The 16,872-nt window shown below is 40.5% G+C and overlaps 1 long non-coding RNA gene across 2 annotated transcripts; it reads left to right on the forward strand.

Annotated features, from left to right (window-relative positions):
- The first annotated feature begins 6,328 nt into the window (after positions 1–6,328).
- On the forward strand, positions 6,329–13,398 carry LOC120372273. 2 transcript variants are annotated; one of them, XR_005584828.1, is made up of 4 exons: positions 6,329–6,701; positions 8,185–8,374; positions 10,065–10,375; positions 10,738–13,398. It is a non-coding gene; the product is annotated as an uncharacterized LOC120372273 (long non-coding RNA). The 2 variants fall into 2 exon arrangements; XR_005584827.1 differs by having other exon boundaries at positions 10,065–13,398.
- Positions 13,399–16,872: the final 3,474 nt, after the last annotated feature.

The raw sequence follows: 16,872 nt of genomic DNA on the forward strand, positions 1-16,872 counted from the left end.
TTATTTCAATGTGACTAGTTTGGAATGTGAGGATGTGACCATACACTTCCCAGCTTATGGCTGCCTAACTACATCTTAGCTGAAGGCCTCAGACTATCACAGTAAGAGAAGGCCATTACACAGACAGTGATCTTTGATTCTTTCTTTTATACCTCTATAACTAGCTAAGTGATAAGAATACACCTAAATTCTTAAAGTATAGGCCTTTGCAGACAGGCCTGAATATCTATATCCTAACAGGGAGGATGACTTTTTTGAACAATTTCTTTTGCCCAGCAGAGTGACTCAGATTAGGATGACTGATGTCCTCCTAATATACTTAAAATCTTTGGAATAATTGATCTGAAACTTGAGCTGTGTCCCTTTCTTCATTCTGATTAGATCTTAGCACAGGAACAAATTTGGGTTTACTGGAGGACTGAGCATGAATATACTAGTTCATCTGGGACCCAATCCAGCAAAACAGGCCAGTAACTGAGGCCGTAAGACGCAGGATACCCCTAGATGGCTAGGTAAACTTGACGCGTATGAAGCAACTGTACTGAGGGATGGTTAACCTGATGCACAACCTAGGATGAAGGCGGTTCGATCTGTAATTGGGAGCTGCCAAGCTGTCTAGGAGTATGGGACAATCATGTATGTTAACTCTCTCTGTTCCCCTTTCTCATTCCAGCCTACAGTGTAGAAGGTGCTTTTGCAGTGCTGTTTATCTTGAATTAATACTAAATGAAATGTCAATGGAAATGCTGATATACATGATGTTAAGCACCTGTATAAATATTTGCAGGATTGGAGCCTGAATCAGTTCTCTAGTCCTGTTATTCATCGGGCTGGTTGTTGATGATATCAGACTCTTATTCTGACAGTTAATTGTTGAACATTCTCCATGGTCCGAAAATAGGTTTTTAAACCATTAATTCTCAATCTTGTTTAACCGTGTTCCTTTAAGTTCATTCATTGTGACGTTCTTAAAAAATGTATGCTCTATGAACTCCACTGAATACATAACACTGGCTATTACCTTCCTCTCTTAAGTGGGTGCCGGAGCTTTGTTTTATCTTGGAGATATTATTTGGGCCTTTTTGTTTATGTGTAGATCATAAACAAAAAGAAATGCTCTGAATGCAGACATGGCTACAACTACATTGCATACATAGGAAAAAGAGAATAATTTGTTTCTAGTGAAATCCTGGGTAAAGCAGTTAATATTAAAATGTATTATGGAGCAGAAATAATCTCTAGAGGGATGTGCATTCCTGTGCTGAGGTAAATTTCTCTTATAGAGACTTCTTCAGTGGAAAAAAATGATATTCATTGACCCTCATGGTATCAATTTGACAGCAGTAAAGATACAGGGATTTTCCCTCGCCCCGCTTCCCTCCTCCATTTGTCCCATAAGACAAAAGCTATGGAGGTGGAACTAATATGTATTGAAGGGGAGGCCATGTTAGTAAAAGCTTGTGAGTTGACTGAGCATGCCTGTGTCCTTTGGTTCCCCATGATCTGTTGAGGGGTTGTTCAATCAACTGAAGAGGAGGTTTGGAGTTCAGTTGGTATTTAGCACAAATGACATCATCTCACCTACAAGCTATATTTACACAGTGATGCCAGGAGCTTTGATACTAAGCAAGTATTGATGTTTATCCCACCATGCACTAAATTTATACACTGTGACTGACAGTGCCGTTAATAACATACTTTGGATCACTAGTGACAAAATTAGAATTATTTAGCAAATGCACATGCATTCTGACACTTAATTTCCTAATACATTTCATAATATTCATTTAGTGGAAAGGTTTCAGAATATAGTTTCTGCATAACAAGCATTCTTCATCAAGATTCCCACACTGTGATTCCTTTCCTTCATTGCATACCTTAGGGCAGTGGTTCTCAACCTGTGTAAGGGATACAAAGACCTAGTCTAAAAACGCACTGAACAGAATTCAACTATATATACAGATAATAGATTTCCAAAGGGGTCCACACCTCTGTCTGAAATTTCCAAAGGGGTCTGCAAATGAAAAAAGATTGAAACCCGCTGCATTAGGGTACGTCTGTATTGTGTATTGTGGAGAGGGAGAAGGAGGGAGGGGGTAAGAGAATGGAACCATATGAAACAGAATTGTGTTGCTAGGCAGTGTGGCTAATCTGTGTATTTCATTTAAAAAAAACAACAAACCAAAACCAACTTGGAACAGTTTGTCTAAAGGAAGGTACTGCCTGTAGGCAGCTTCAATTTATGTGCTGACAAGTTAGGCAGGAGTTTGCTAGGATAATTACTCTGCTATTCAACAATAGCAAGCAATTACCGTAGCACCCTCGCTATCACATGCCAGTCCCAGCCGTTACACAAGAAACCCAGACACCATTCCTCTCAGCAAACATTTTCATATTCCTCTAAGGACTGCCACATCCACTCCACATATTCCTTCTGCTTGAGCCATTATGTTGACAGCCTCTTTTATTGTTAATATGCTCTCCCAACAACAAAAATAAAGCAATGCAGGGTTGTTTAGGCTGTCTTCCAGGAGGGGATCACTCCACCCTAAGAATAGGTGACAATGAAAAGTGTGCAGTGTATGATTTTTTTTATGATATTTGAATCGTGTTTAGCCAGCTTACAAGAGTGCATACAAACAAGAAAGATTACCTTAATTAAAGCCTGATCTTGAAAAGTGCTAAGAACCTGCAATTCTCATTGACTCCAATTGTTCAGGATCATGTCATTAGACTGGGGCACATTAGTACATTACTGGTGGCTAAATACCAGGTGTTCGTTTTTGTTTTTAAGGTAGCTTTTTTAGTTTGTTTGCATGCAATTGCTAGTCATGTCTATTCATCTGCCAGTTTGAAGTTTAGTGTGAATTTTTTTTCTTTTGACTTCATAAAAACAGTTTCATAACATTCCCATTCTTGAAGTTGCATTAATAGTTTCTATAAGAAAAAAAGAGGTACTCTAGGCCTATCCATGCATAAATCCTGCCAAGAGATATGAGTGTACCTACATTTATTTATATTATTTTGACCTCTTTCTTTTTCTCTGTCTCTCTCTCTAGGAACTTGTTACTTCTAAAAATACATTCCACACCAAAAAGTGCAGTAGAAAGCCCCATAACATTTCAAAAAGTTGGTCGTGGCTGAACTCCTTCTCAGCTTCTGAAATTGTACGTCTTTTCAGTGGGATTGGAAAAACTGGAAAAAATTAGAACCTCTGTAGACACATTGCCAAACCTGAACCTTCACTAAGGTTAGGATGGAAACCTCCTCCTTCCTGACTGCCAGCCTGTCTAACCTATTGCTATATCACACAAATCCTATTTCAGGGCTCACCAGGTCAAATTTCTGCTATGGTCGGCTGAGTGTTCTCTTCCAATCTGATGATCTCTGAGGGCAGAAGTACATAATACATTCAGGTGTGTTTCTAATACAAAGAAGCTCAGAGTAAGTGAGTTTTGAAGACAGCAGCTGGCCCCATCAGAAACTAACAGCTTTGCTGAGAACCTGTGAAGGACTTGGCAGGAGCTCAACAAAGATACTGCAGGGCTTTCGGAAGCCAGAAACAGGGGATTTTGTGGGATGTGAGCATTTTTGATGCAAGGGTGCCACCTTTTAAAATGGTGGGCAAATAGTGCCCTATGTTTAGCAGATGGTGAAACCGAAGCACAAGGAAGTGAATTGACTTGTCTTTGGTGACAGAGAGTCAATGTCAGAGCCAAGAAAAGAAGCAGGTCTATTTTAGGAATTGTTGTTGGAAGGAGGAACAGATAGATAGGAACAAAATTAAGGCTAGGGAAAGGGAAAGGATTGAGCTGCTTTGAGAGGTGGGAAGGAAAAAGATGGGGGAAGATGACAAAAGATTTGGATAAACTATAGATAAGTATGTGGATGAAATCCTGGCCCTATTGAAGTCTGTGTAAAAACTCCCATTAACCTCAATGAGGCCAGGATGTCAACCTTGGACATCCAAGAAATAATATCAGTGAAGCCTTCTAACCCTTTGAGGCCTATGGTAGCAGGAGTTTCTAGTATGCTATATGAAACCATAGTTTTATAGCAAGTATCACCAAGCACATACTAGTGATGTGCCTTTGAATTTGAAAGTTGTATAAGGTTTTCATTGAAAGATGCAGGTGCTGGAAATCCTAGCAGGCTATTTTCCTGATCTAGCCTAATTTATACACACCACATATGCCTGTCAACTATATGTATTTGGAAGATCTCAGGTCAATTTGCAGTGAACCCTGTGTTTGATCCACTGTGCCAATATGTTTTTCCTCCCCCATCAAAGCATTAGTGAAAATACTGCTCTCCAGAGCACCCAGCCAGCATCAGGAGCTTACTGACACAAAATTGTGGCATTTAAAGAGCCAGCTTCAGCAGGAGCAGATTCTCACCTAATTTGCACATTGAACATGACGCAGAGATTAGCAGTCATAATGAGGAATGCCTGCATGAAAAATTCCTCCCCTCGATGATAGGTTTGATGCAGTGTTCCATCAATTCAACATAAATTATTCCTGAGATATTCCCTCTGCATTTACCTGATTAGTAATCTCAATTATTTCTCACCATTCCTAGGACCTGATTAAATTATATCCCTTTCTGATTACTTTATCAGGCCCACTTTTTATGGATTATTGACAATTCTGTGTTAACTAGCTACTTTGGTATTTTTTGGCAGGCTGCCAGTGGATGGGGAAAAGCAGCTGTTCCTTGAAATGGGAATAATAAAAAATGCCAACTGATAGTCTTTCTGACTTTTGCAGAACTGAAAGAGGCCATTAGCAGTTCTTGGAATTCTTCAGTTGTTTGCATATTTGTGTTCCAAGGGAAATAATGTGGGAGGCAGGATACCACTGAGAACGTAATGCAGTGGGTACAATCGGAAATACCAGAGCTAAGGGAAAAAAATCTAAAATGCAAACCAGCAGGAAAATACATGGATGACAAGACATCTCCTGTAGATATATGTGTCTATTCCTATTCAGGAGACAGTGAGATTAGTGTTTTAAGGCCATCACAGTGGGCCAAATCCAGGGCTTCTTACTCAGAGCCACATTCTGCCATCCTTACCCATGCTGAGTAGTAGTTTGCTCAGTGAATAGTCACTTTCAACAGTTGTTCTCCCTCTCTTACCCTTTGCTAACTTAGAAAGAGTTATTCCCCATAAAGAGCTATTCCCCAATCTGTGCTTCCCCCATGTCCCCTCACCGCCCCCCCCAACCAGCTATATTTGGCAGATAAAAGCCATGCTCAAGCTGAAATGTAACTCCCTAAATGAGTTCAGGGATTGGGAGGGGCCTAGAGATGACATAGGGCCCTGGAGAACAACAGCTACATTAAGGGGATTGTTGCTGACAGTGTCTCAGCCCCCCATGCAGGAAGCCAGTCAGTTCCCCCAGCCCCCACGCATCTATCTGCCTCAAGAATTCAGCAAAACCAGGTGTGAAGATCCAGAGTTGAGAGACAGAGCAAGGCAGCCAGTGTAGTTTCAGCAGCAATGGAGAGAAGAATCAGCTGCTATTGGTGACAGTCTGACAGCTCTCATGTCCAGGAGCCCAGTCTCAGCAACTGGGAGGCCCTAAAAGGTGGCCTTTTTGCCTATGAGCTAGTTTGGCTGAAAGGTGGGTGGGAGGAAGCCTCCTGGCCTTACCAATAAGAACAGTGAATGTGTAGATCAACACTCCTTCTGCTGGGAAAGGGGTGGGATTTGTAGAACCTGGTGCTTGTAGTATTGGAGACCAGCTACTGTCTGTCTACCCCACTGGCATTAGCAGAACGGAAGGGACAGGAACTCCCATTGTTTACCAGCAGCTTTGGAGTAGGTGAAGATGGGTGTGTATGGAGGCATAACTGCTGCTGCTTCGGTGAGGGGCAGGAAGAGGAGGTGTTGTCACAAGAGTAGCATGGAGATATCTTCCCTCCCTTCGTCAAGAGCTTCCAGATGAGAACATTCCCTCTTAGACCCCATCAGCAGGATCATCTCTTTCTTACCCTTCCCATTCTCCAGGCACCAACTCTTCCTTCCCCACCCTTACTCATCATGCAAATACCTCCTCTCTCTTCCCCCAATTTCCCTGGCAACAGCACCTTCTCTCCCCCTTCCACTGGTGATAGAAGCTCTACAGTGGGGAGAAGTCATTTCCTTTAACAGCACCGTTGCCATGGGATAAAAAGCCAAGTATAGCCCTCTTGTTAGCAAAGGGCTAGGTTTCCTGTGCTTCAGCTGCACTTGCAGTTGGTGGCCTATCATCCCCAGCTGAACTGGGTCTCTCATTTACTGGCTGGTGTTTATTTCTCCCCAGTTGCTGAAACTGAGCTCTCCTTATTTCCTTTCTCTTCTCGCAGCTTGCAGGAGCCTTCAAGCATGGAATGTATTTTCTCAGGCTTGTTGTATGAGAGTAAGCCTTACAAGACACTTGGAAGCACATAACCTGTAGCTGCTTCTTCTCTCCTATATCATTAGGACTGAAGGCTCTCCCTGATCTTACTCTCTGTCAGAAAGTTAGCACCCTTAAAACCAACATTCAAACTAAGAGTTGAACTGTGGTATCTTGAATGCTAAAAACTGAATGTGAATGCTTCAATGGAATTGTTCTATTTCACGATAAGAGGAATTATTCTCGTGGTTTGAAGATGTAATAATGAATTCTGAAATGCAACAAGACAAAAATGAGATACAATGAAAGCTTAACTTGGTATGTTTCCATTTTTTTAATTCCTTTTGATGTGTGGGATAAGATTAATTTCTACTAAACTAGGAAATCCAAAGGAAAAGCTGGAGTGTTCAGGGATCTAATGGAACACTTTGATTTTCAGAGTGGTTGGTGAAGTGGAGGAAATGTTAACTAGATTTAGATACACAGAATGCAATTTCAAACATCCCATTTGTATTGCATCGTTTAGCTTTATTTTAATCATTGGCCTGAGACACCAAAAATTTAGAATAGCATTTAGACTTCCCTACAGTTTGTGGAGTGTCTAGATATGGGGTTTTGGCATAGCCCATTACAAAGTCATAAAAGGGCCAGTTGCAAAGTTTTGAACTGGATGTGGCATGAAGTTTGCATCTGTGTATGGAAAGGACAGGCAAAGGGGAGTTTGAATGCGAGGGTTTGGTTTGAGCTCCACATTAGTTAACTCATTTTAAAAACAACAACCCACACTTCTGATCTATTTAGTTTGTGGTTGGGAGAGAGGGGGAAGCAAGTAATGGAGGAAACTGGAGGGAGAGGGAAGACATTAGGGAAAAGCTGAAATGGGAGTGAGAAAAGGCTGAAACAAGGCTTACAGGAATCTAAAAACACTTAATATCAGAGGTGGGCCTAGATCTGAACACCCCATACTTGGGTATCTGGGTGTTGGAACCTTATCTGGATTCCAGATATTGCATCTGACTCCTATTTGTGTAATCACCCAAGCCCAAACCCCAGTTTTTAATGCCACAAAACACTGGGTGGATGGGTGGGTGCTGAAATCTGGGTTTAGTTTGTAGCTGGGGCCCATATCTAACTCGCAATGTCCTACAATATGTGCACACTGAGCTGTGCTCCTGGCTTAGAATGGCAAAGATGTCAGGTCTTAGGCAGTTACTTGTTTCAGTGCTACAGTTTTTCTAGCTTTAGATGCTAAAGATGGTGAGTTCAAATCCAACATAGGTCATCTTGTACAGTATAATTCAATTGTGGTTACAAAATAAAGAATATAAATTACAAATATGTTGATTTATTTTATTTCATTTTTATAGCTGAGATTTTGTGGAGTGTTGAATTAAAAAAGCTGTTTGGATGTGGTGTAGAGAGCTGGTTGTGAAAAGGCTTTATAATGTAGATTTGTGCATTTGTTTTTCAGATAATATCATGGGTGGGTTCTGCATCTCTCCAGAGAAATGGGTCACAGCTCATAGTCAAACTATTTTTGAGTCCCCATTTGAACATACAATTGCCTGATATGCATGCTTGAGTATCTCTTGTACATGCAAATACAGGGTGCTCTCATGCAAATTTTATGGATGCAATTTAGGAAGCCCATTTGAAATTTGGCCTTAAGGACTGAAGAATATGTCTATTAACTGAGCAAAACTCCCATTGAAGACAAGTGGGAGTTTTGCCCAGTTAGGGCCTGAACTCACTCTCACTGAGGTCAATGGCACAATTCCCATAACTTCCTGCTTCCACTTAGGTTGTTCATGCAAAATATCTACCATGAGAGGCATGGCATTTCAGCACTTACACTTCTGATCCTAGCTGGTTGACCCCAAGCCACCTGCAGGGTAAAAGGAAGGGAATGATGAAGAGAAATGTTGCAGCTGCTGGAGGAAAAAGCTAGCTCCTGCCAACAACATAGGCCAGTATCAGTCAGAACATTCCAGGTATGAAAAATATTTTCTCCACTCTCAGTATGCTTCCTGAGCCCTGAAGTTGCTTCACCAGCATCTCACATCTGCTACAGGGATTTGTTCTAATGCTCAGTTATTTTTATACTAAGACTTGATAACTTCATCCTCCCCAAGCTGGATCCCAAGGGGGCAGAGGGAGAGCATTGGGGGAAAATCAAACAGAAAGCTAAGGGGAAGCTTAAGGTGGAATTTGCTCCCCATGTAGTTCAATGCTGCCCACATCCATTACTCTCCAGGGCATGTTGGAAGGCCCATATGTTTCCCCAGGCTTTTGAGGAAGGAATGGGGAGGGTACGAAGGTCTTGGAGAGTGTATTAATAGTCCAGTTTGGGGTATTAATGATCTCACTGGATCAACAAAATTAACTGAAGGGCGGATCTACTTTTTGCCATTGGTCTCCTTTGTTTTATAATGCTTGTATCTATTTACCTTAACTTAGAATATAGATACATTCATTTAAAAGAAGTCTAAACAAATACATTAACTGTAAGTTGCCTGATGTTATCCAAAGAGCACTGACTAAGCCCAACCTTCAGTTATGATTTGATTACTATATAAATCACATAGCACCATAAATTCACACCTAAACATAGATAAGACACATCATCTGCCCTGAAGAGCTTAGTCTAAATAAGACACAGGCAAGACAAGACAAAGGCTACCAGTTCAGAAGAAGGATGTTGTGGGGACTATGTGTGAGGAGGAGGAGTCAGGAGGGATCATGTGGAGAGGTTGTGATTACAAGGAGGGATTTCAAGGTGGAGAATGAGGCTGCAGGGGGACAAGATGCCTGACTGAGGCAGCAGGAGAGCATTCACAAATCCAAAAGGAGTAAAGAGAGAGACGGGGGTAGAGCATAGGGGAAATGAGAGTGAAGATACAGGTGGGAACAAGAGCATGTAGGGCCCTATAGATGAGGAAGAGAGGAGATTGGATGTGATTTGGGGGGAGCTAAGAAAAAGAAAGTGGAGATGTGTTAAAAGGGAAATAGAAGGCAAAGGTGAATTAGAAAATTAAAAAGAAATCAGCTTGGGTCCTTACTGCAAAGGATTCTCAAAGGATGAGAGAAACAGTACACTTGCACACGGTGACTTGGTCACCACCTAATAGCCTATCATCCCTAACAGATAAAATCATGCTATACGCTGACTATACATAGTGGCTCAGCAGATTTGCCCCAAATATATATTCTGTTCAACCACAGTTAACTCCACACAATATATTAATAAGAGAGCACTTACTGTTGCAAACTAGGTTTTCTGGAGATCTGATGACTCAGGAAATAATGGAACACGGATCTTTTCACATCTAGGCTATTGCTTCAGATTAGGTTCAGGTCAGTAGTGCCCACAAATTGTTACAGAATAACAACCCTTAGATGGCTCTACTGCATGTGAACTTAAGGTGGGTAAAGTCCAGCTACTGGTTGACAGGCGTCTACATCACAGAAACCAGCACAATCACAGCTGGTACCATTTTTGGCCATTGTATCAGAGGCCAAGAATTGGTTTGGCATAGAGTTTGAATCCTGCTGCCGGGGTGATGACTCTTGTGCTGTTGTTGCTCCTACAGAAGGCTTTGATGGGTCTCACCTTTATTTTATTTTTTTTAATATTTAGTCAGTGCTAAGTAAGCTGAACACTTTCTTCCTCCCTTTCCTTAGATGTGGGCACCGTGATCCAGAGTTGATGACCACAAAAAGGGCAGAGGCCTACCCTGTGTTGTATGAGATAAAGCCTGTAGAAGTGGGAGCAGGGAGCTTCTCCTTCCATGCTCTGCACATCCATGTGGGCGTGGGGCAGGATATATCCCTAATACTGTGACCTCTAGAAGAAGAATCCAGCTAATATGCCTGTAACCTCACCACTGCCTCAAGAGAGGCAATCAATCTCATTTGAGGCATGGACTAGCTCCTGGTCTCCAGCTTCCTGTAAGCATGCTGCAGTCAGTAGTAGCAGTGGAGGGTGGCACTAGGTAAGTCTATTTCCCTCAGGTGTTCCTTGACTCATCCTAGTCTGCATCACTCAATTTGCTACAGGTCTACTCACCCCACCACCCAGTATTGTACAGTTGGCAAATCAGAGCAGACTTTTGTTCAAAAGCTTGTCTTTGGAACTCACAACACTCATATTGGGAAATCAAATCATGACATTATAATACCTGAAGGAGGTGAAGCCCAAAACACAGACTGGATCCTCACGTGATCTAAATATTTTTTAGACACACAAATCTACACCACCTGAGGCATTGGCTGATTGTGTTTTTATCCTTTGGATTTATCTATTTGACTGACTGGTGGTTCTGTCTGTCTATTGATTTTTTTTTTTTTTTTTAAGGCCAGACACTACCATTATGATCTAATCTGAGCACCTGTATAACACAGGCCAAGGAATTTTACCAAGTGATTCCGGCATCAAGTCAATAACTTCTGGGTGAACTAGAACACGTCTTTTAGAAGGACATCCAGTCTCAATGTATCTGTGTAATTCATAATGCATGGTGATAATAATAAAAGAGCAAATCATATTTCAGGAGCTAGATTCATTGTATTTTAATACATTTGACCCTAAATAGCAAAGTATAAAAATCAACAGAATTCTTAAATGTGCACTGTAGTAAATTGTTTGCATAGCACTACAGGAGTGACTATAAAAGAAAGCAGGAAAGAGTATAAAACCATATATTTTAATAGTTGGAAGTTCTTTGTCCAGGCTCACTCCTACATTAAGAGAATATTTCTGATTGTCCTTTGAAATGTGTATAATTTCAGATAAACCATCTTGCTACAAAACTAGAACATAATCCCCAGAAATATTAGCACAGGCATTTACACTGTACCACAGCATTGCTTAGTCTGCTCCAGCTGAATTATATTATAAATCAGCTATCACAAAAATCTCTGGGGAGCTTCTGGTCAAACATATCAGCATGACAGAGAGAACTGCTTTTTCTTGGTTTTATGTTGTAAATGTGACAATCTTTCACAAAAACTGCATTGAAGAAGATAAAATTAATCACAAAACAATCTCTACCTGCAACACAAAAATACCACTGACCCTGCAATGACAAGAAATGCTCATTATGGGCCTAATTCTGAGAAGTTCCGAGTGCCCATAGAAGTCGAATTTCCGCCGGTCTTTCACTCTGTCTATTCCTTTTTGGTGGCACTTTGGCGGCAGCTCAATCAGGTTTTTCTTTTTTTTTTGTTCTTCGCCGCTTGGGGCGGCAAAAAAGCTGGAGCCAGCCCCGCGTCTCATAATGCACTTCACCATTTGTGCATTGTTACTCAAGGTATTGGGGAGGAAGAAGCAAATTTTCTGTTTCCTTCCTGATACCCATTAGATACTGGCTGTACAGTCTGAAGCAAGAAGAGATTTTTTTCTCTTATATTAATGTCTTATGGCTGATTCGCCACTCTTACTCACATTGTGTAATACCTTACTCCATGAGTAGTCCCATTGAAATCACAGGTACTCCTTACGAAATAAGGTAATACTGAGGATGACGAATAGAATTGGTCATTTTTTCTTTTTTTTTTGCATAGAGTATTTTTCCAATCCAAAAACTAAATTTAATTGAAACCAACGTTTTTTCACAGGTAAATTGCAATTCCGGTTAAAAGTTTTGATTTGATTTAGGAAATTTCAAATAACTTTTTCCTATTTTGTTTTATTTTGACTTAAAGATTGTTTCATTTTGTTTTTTAGAAACTTTAAAATTTGTTTTCAATTTTCACTTTTTGGATTTTAGTGCTCCACCCCTTCCTTGTTTTTTACATCCTCCCTTTTTCTGAAATGCAACGTCTGGAAAATAGTAAGAAAGTGTGAGAAGGTAGGGAAAATCTGGAACTGAAAGTTGAAAGCTTGTCCTTTATTAGACTTGGACTGTAGTACACAAGTATAAGGTTAGTTATCATAGACATGTTTTGACCTGTAAAGCTTTCTGGTAGTTGCCATTAAAAAGTCAGCAGTTAACAAGATAGCATCTGAAATATTCCACTTTGCCCTTATTCTTAAAATAGAAATAACAGCATGTGGCAATTATGGATAAATAATAATTTTATAATGGTGACCACTGGTTTTATGGACCAAAATCATCATCTTGAACTGAACCTGGAAACACATGGGTAGCCATTACAGTCTAAGAACAGGTATAATAAACTTGATACAAGAAAAACATTACTTACTCACTCTGTGGTAGCTTAAGACTCCAAGTACTTTTTGTGGTATGCATTACAATGATTTTAGAAGGCAAAGTCTATATCTTAGAGGAAAGCACAAATGTCTAGCCAGGCATGGATGTAAAAGAACCCACTCTGGACTACCGATGCTACCCAAGAATCTGGGAACAGCCAATGACTCAGAAAGACCCCCGTGTTGTGAACCTCAATAATAATACTAGGTGGACATGCATCTCCCTTATAAAGAACAAACATTATTCTAATCTTCTCTAGATGTTTCAGCTTACTCTAGTTTTTCCAGAAAAAGGAATGACAAAATACAAATTCACATCCCAGTTCCTCACCCCAGTTTAAAATTCACAAGAATGGATGGTTTGCCTTTCAAAAGACCCAACTGTTTTGTGCTTCCTTCAAGTGGAATTTTTATCAGCATGGTAATTTTTCAAGATTTCTTGATTACAGGGTGTGTTTTATGGCTGTTTTATGTAACAAAACTGATCTGATGACAGAACTTTGCTAGTGAATAAAAGAAGTTAATATTAACCAATGCAACAGATGATGATTTCTTATCCAGTTGCATGCATGATACCTTTTTATTAACATCTTGCCATACATGGCACATTGCAATTTGCCTTATACATAATATTTATTATTAAATGTATAATTGAAAAATGTAAGATGTCATGAAGAAAGCTATTATGTAAAAGCGTACTAAAATCTAGAGAAATCTTTGTGGACATAAGTTATCTCTATGTCAGCCTTTATGGATAAGTTTTCTGTATCTCATTATTGATGAAGGTGCGATTTTTCTAGAGAAATAAAGGGCTGCTAAATAGAAAGTAGCCTATTTTGCTGCAATTCTGTAAACGAGTCCTGCAAACATTTATTCTGATGAGCTGTGCTACAGAAGTTCAAGTGACAAATCAAATGAGTAAGGATTTGAAGGCTTGGCTTTTATCACTTGGTTGCAGTTTACATTCATACAAAATAACTTGTTTTCAGTAGTCTGTTAGCAAAGACTTCCATGGCTTACTATTGTTTTCATATGGATAGCAAAATTCTATCTGTTTTCCCAGTCATAAGGATGAAAAGTCTGACTGGAGAATGCAAACATGCTAATCCAACACAGAGGAATTTTCACAGAGGTGTAATCTGTTTTTTGGTCAAATGTGCTGCAATTTGACAAAGGTAAAACTCATAGTGAAAATGTAGTATGCTCTTACCGCTGTCTGAAACTGTAGAAATAGACAGGCCTAGTGCTTTGACTCCTTATACATCACTGGTGCAATGCAAATCAGTTGCAGAAAGCATCAAGAAACATCAATACTGACATCGTTTTAGAGCCTTTCTTTTGTGAGCAGAATTCAGAAATTTAATTGGTTACAAAACCTATTACTGCAGCACTACACATTGAGTGGCACTAAGTAATTACACTGTAACTGCTGCACAACTGTCATAATTTTTCATGCAGCTATGTTACATGATAACACGATAACTCTGATGCTAATACTAATGTTGAGGTAGGCAGCTAAAGAGGGGATTATAATAGAGAAGTGCTAATAGTATGTCGTTAGGAAGCTGACTGCCAGGAAGCCAATGGAAATGGGAGTTTAGGAAAATAAAAAGAAAGATAGAAGAGGAAACTGGAAAAGAGAGGGGCAGAGAATGCTGTATCCTTTAACCTGGGGATGTTTTAACTGTTGTGCTGTTGTTAATCTTTAAATCCTTGGAGGAGGGGATAGACTGAGAGGTCAAAGAAATCATGACTATGTGAAAAGAAGTGGGAAGTGATGGGTTTGGGAGCAATCACCTCAGTTGATAGCTGCAAGGAGTCTTCTCAGAATACATCTGCCAGGTTTGTGTCAGATTTCTCCCATGGAAGCAAGTGGACATTTTTTTCTGAAAAGAATAAATTGATACTCCAGAGAATATCTGGTATTTTTAGGAATAGCATAAAAGGAAGCAAAGACTCCAGATGGCGGTAGTAGGAGCGAAGAGATAGTGTTATATGGTGGTGACATTTTTGTAGTGTTTGAAAATGAGGAAGGTCAAAAAGTTCCTGCTCTGTATGAATGAGAGGCCTCCTTATCAGGCACACGGCAACATCCCTTTCATGATAGATCTAGCTTCTTAAAAGGATATATATAGTGTGATACAGCATGGCCAGAGGGCAGCAGGAGAGGGTTAGCAGGGAGCCTTATTCCCTGTAGGGGGAAGAAAGTTTGCTATAGATTAATTAGAGCACCTGAAGCCAATTAGAGCACCTGCAGTCAGTCACCTGATAAAAACCCCTGCTTCAATCAGACAGAGGAGGAGTTGGAGCAGAGAGGATTGGTGTTAGAGCAGAGAACAGTTTGGAGAAGTGCCGCGGTGGGCTAAGAAGTCCAAGACCTTAGGTAAGGGGCACCTGGCTTGTGCAAAGGGAGGGCAGAAAGCCCCCCCACAAGCTGAAGGGCAGGAGAGGGACGTAGCCCAGGGGAAGGAACCATCAATTCAAGTGGTTCACCACTATCCTCAGGGCCCCTGGGCTGGGACCTGGAGTAGATGGTGGACCCAGGTCCCTCCCTCTCCACTCCCCTCCTCTAGGACACTAGTGGGGAAATTAATATTCCAATTCAGGGGCAAGAAATGGCGTCCTGAACCCCCCTCCCCCAAAGAAGAGGAAGACCCATCATAATAGTGCTGGCAATTTGCCACATTAGCTATATAAAAACATGCACATAGATAACTAAAAGTTGACAGTAAGTTCACAATAAGTTATTTACAGTTACATCAGCACAATTATATATATTAAATCTATGCATGCATATATATACTTTGTGTCGGCCAACTTGTTTTATACTGCACCCACAAGTGTTCTCATAGATGGGAGCAGTGTCAGAGAATGGAATAGACAGTGTGCTCAGTGCTATTCAACAAATATGGACAGTCTGTTAACCAAAGAACTCACAGCTGAAGTAAGACAGGCAGTGGGTATCCTGGGGAGGCCAGAGGCTGTGGACCAGATTGTGTAATTTACAGGGGCAGATGTCTTGGAGGGGCCTGGTCCACATGAACTGCACACATAGGTGTGTTTGGCCTACTTCAGGGGCTGCAGTGGAGGGGGAGCACCATGTGCCCCCAGCAACACTCAAGAGGGAGGTCTCCTGAGTACAGGGGCTGTAATTATTTAGCTGCACAAGTTTAAGTGTTAGGGGCTCTTTTTGTGCACTTCCTCCCAAGTACACCAGCACATGGACCTATCAGAGTATAGCTCAAAATACAGGTAAACTGCAGTGAGGTAACAGTAAACTTTGTCAATGTCACAGTTATACTTATTCTTGCATTTGACCATGATCAGTTCAGCCAAAACAAGGTTTCTATTTCTGCATGTGCAATAAAACTTAAAGAAAATGAGACGTTTTAAAAAATCAAATTGACTTTCTGAAGACATCCCAACCAACAGATTATATGATCCAAATGAAATGAAATTTTATTATAAAGCCATAGTAGATGTTAAGTTAATTGTTGCACTACATTGGCTGAACATTTCAAATACAGAAGCATGAACTGGTTCATTAAAACCAACCAACCAAAGAATCTCCTAACCGGTTGGAAGATAATTTTAAAGTGCAATTAAAAAGATAACAACACCATATGCATGTATATAGCACATTTCAGTTAAAGCTGGCAAAGCACATTACCAGTTAGGGAGAAAATCGATCCCATAGAATCTAGCATGATTTTTTCTGCTGGGCACTTGAGTTTCCCTAGCTGGAAGTGGTGAATGACATCTGTTCCCTAAATATATTCCCTCAGGAACATGAGGAATGCAAAGTCTGCTTTTTGCTATTTATGCAGGGAACCAGTTGGAGGTCTCACAGCACATTTATTTGTGATTTTTTACACCTTAACTGAAATGGCAGGATGCTGAATCTTTAACAAAGACTTCCTTTATCTGAAATGTTAATTAATCATTTGAAGTTATATGTCTATTAACAAAAGCAAATCCATTCTCCTCTCAACTTTCACTTTCTTGGCGCTCGTGATGTCACCATTCCGCTACTTCTTTAGACATCAGAGCCTTCCAGGGTGGGCTGGCAAGGCTTGATTTTTCAAGCAGACAAAGAAGTTCTCAGGCCTTTTTTATATGCCGCAGAGAAGTATAAAAGGGCACAAGCCCTTTTTAAAATGTCTTTTTCAGGTTATTCTTTAAAATCAATGAGCTGTTGTGTCCTATTGCCCTGTATGTTTAATTCGTCAAGAGGTATTGTTCTGAGGTGAGGTGTCTAAAGGGTTTCCATTTACTATT

Source organism: Mauremys reevesii, linkage group 9, assembly GCF_016161935.1.
Source record: "Mauremys reevesii isolate NIE-2019 linkage group 9, ASM1616193v1, whole genome shotgun sequence".
Classification (NCBI taxonomy): domain Eukaryota; kingdom Metazoa; phylum Chordata; order Testudines; family Geoemydidae; genus Mauremys; species Mauremys reevesii.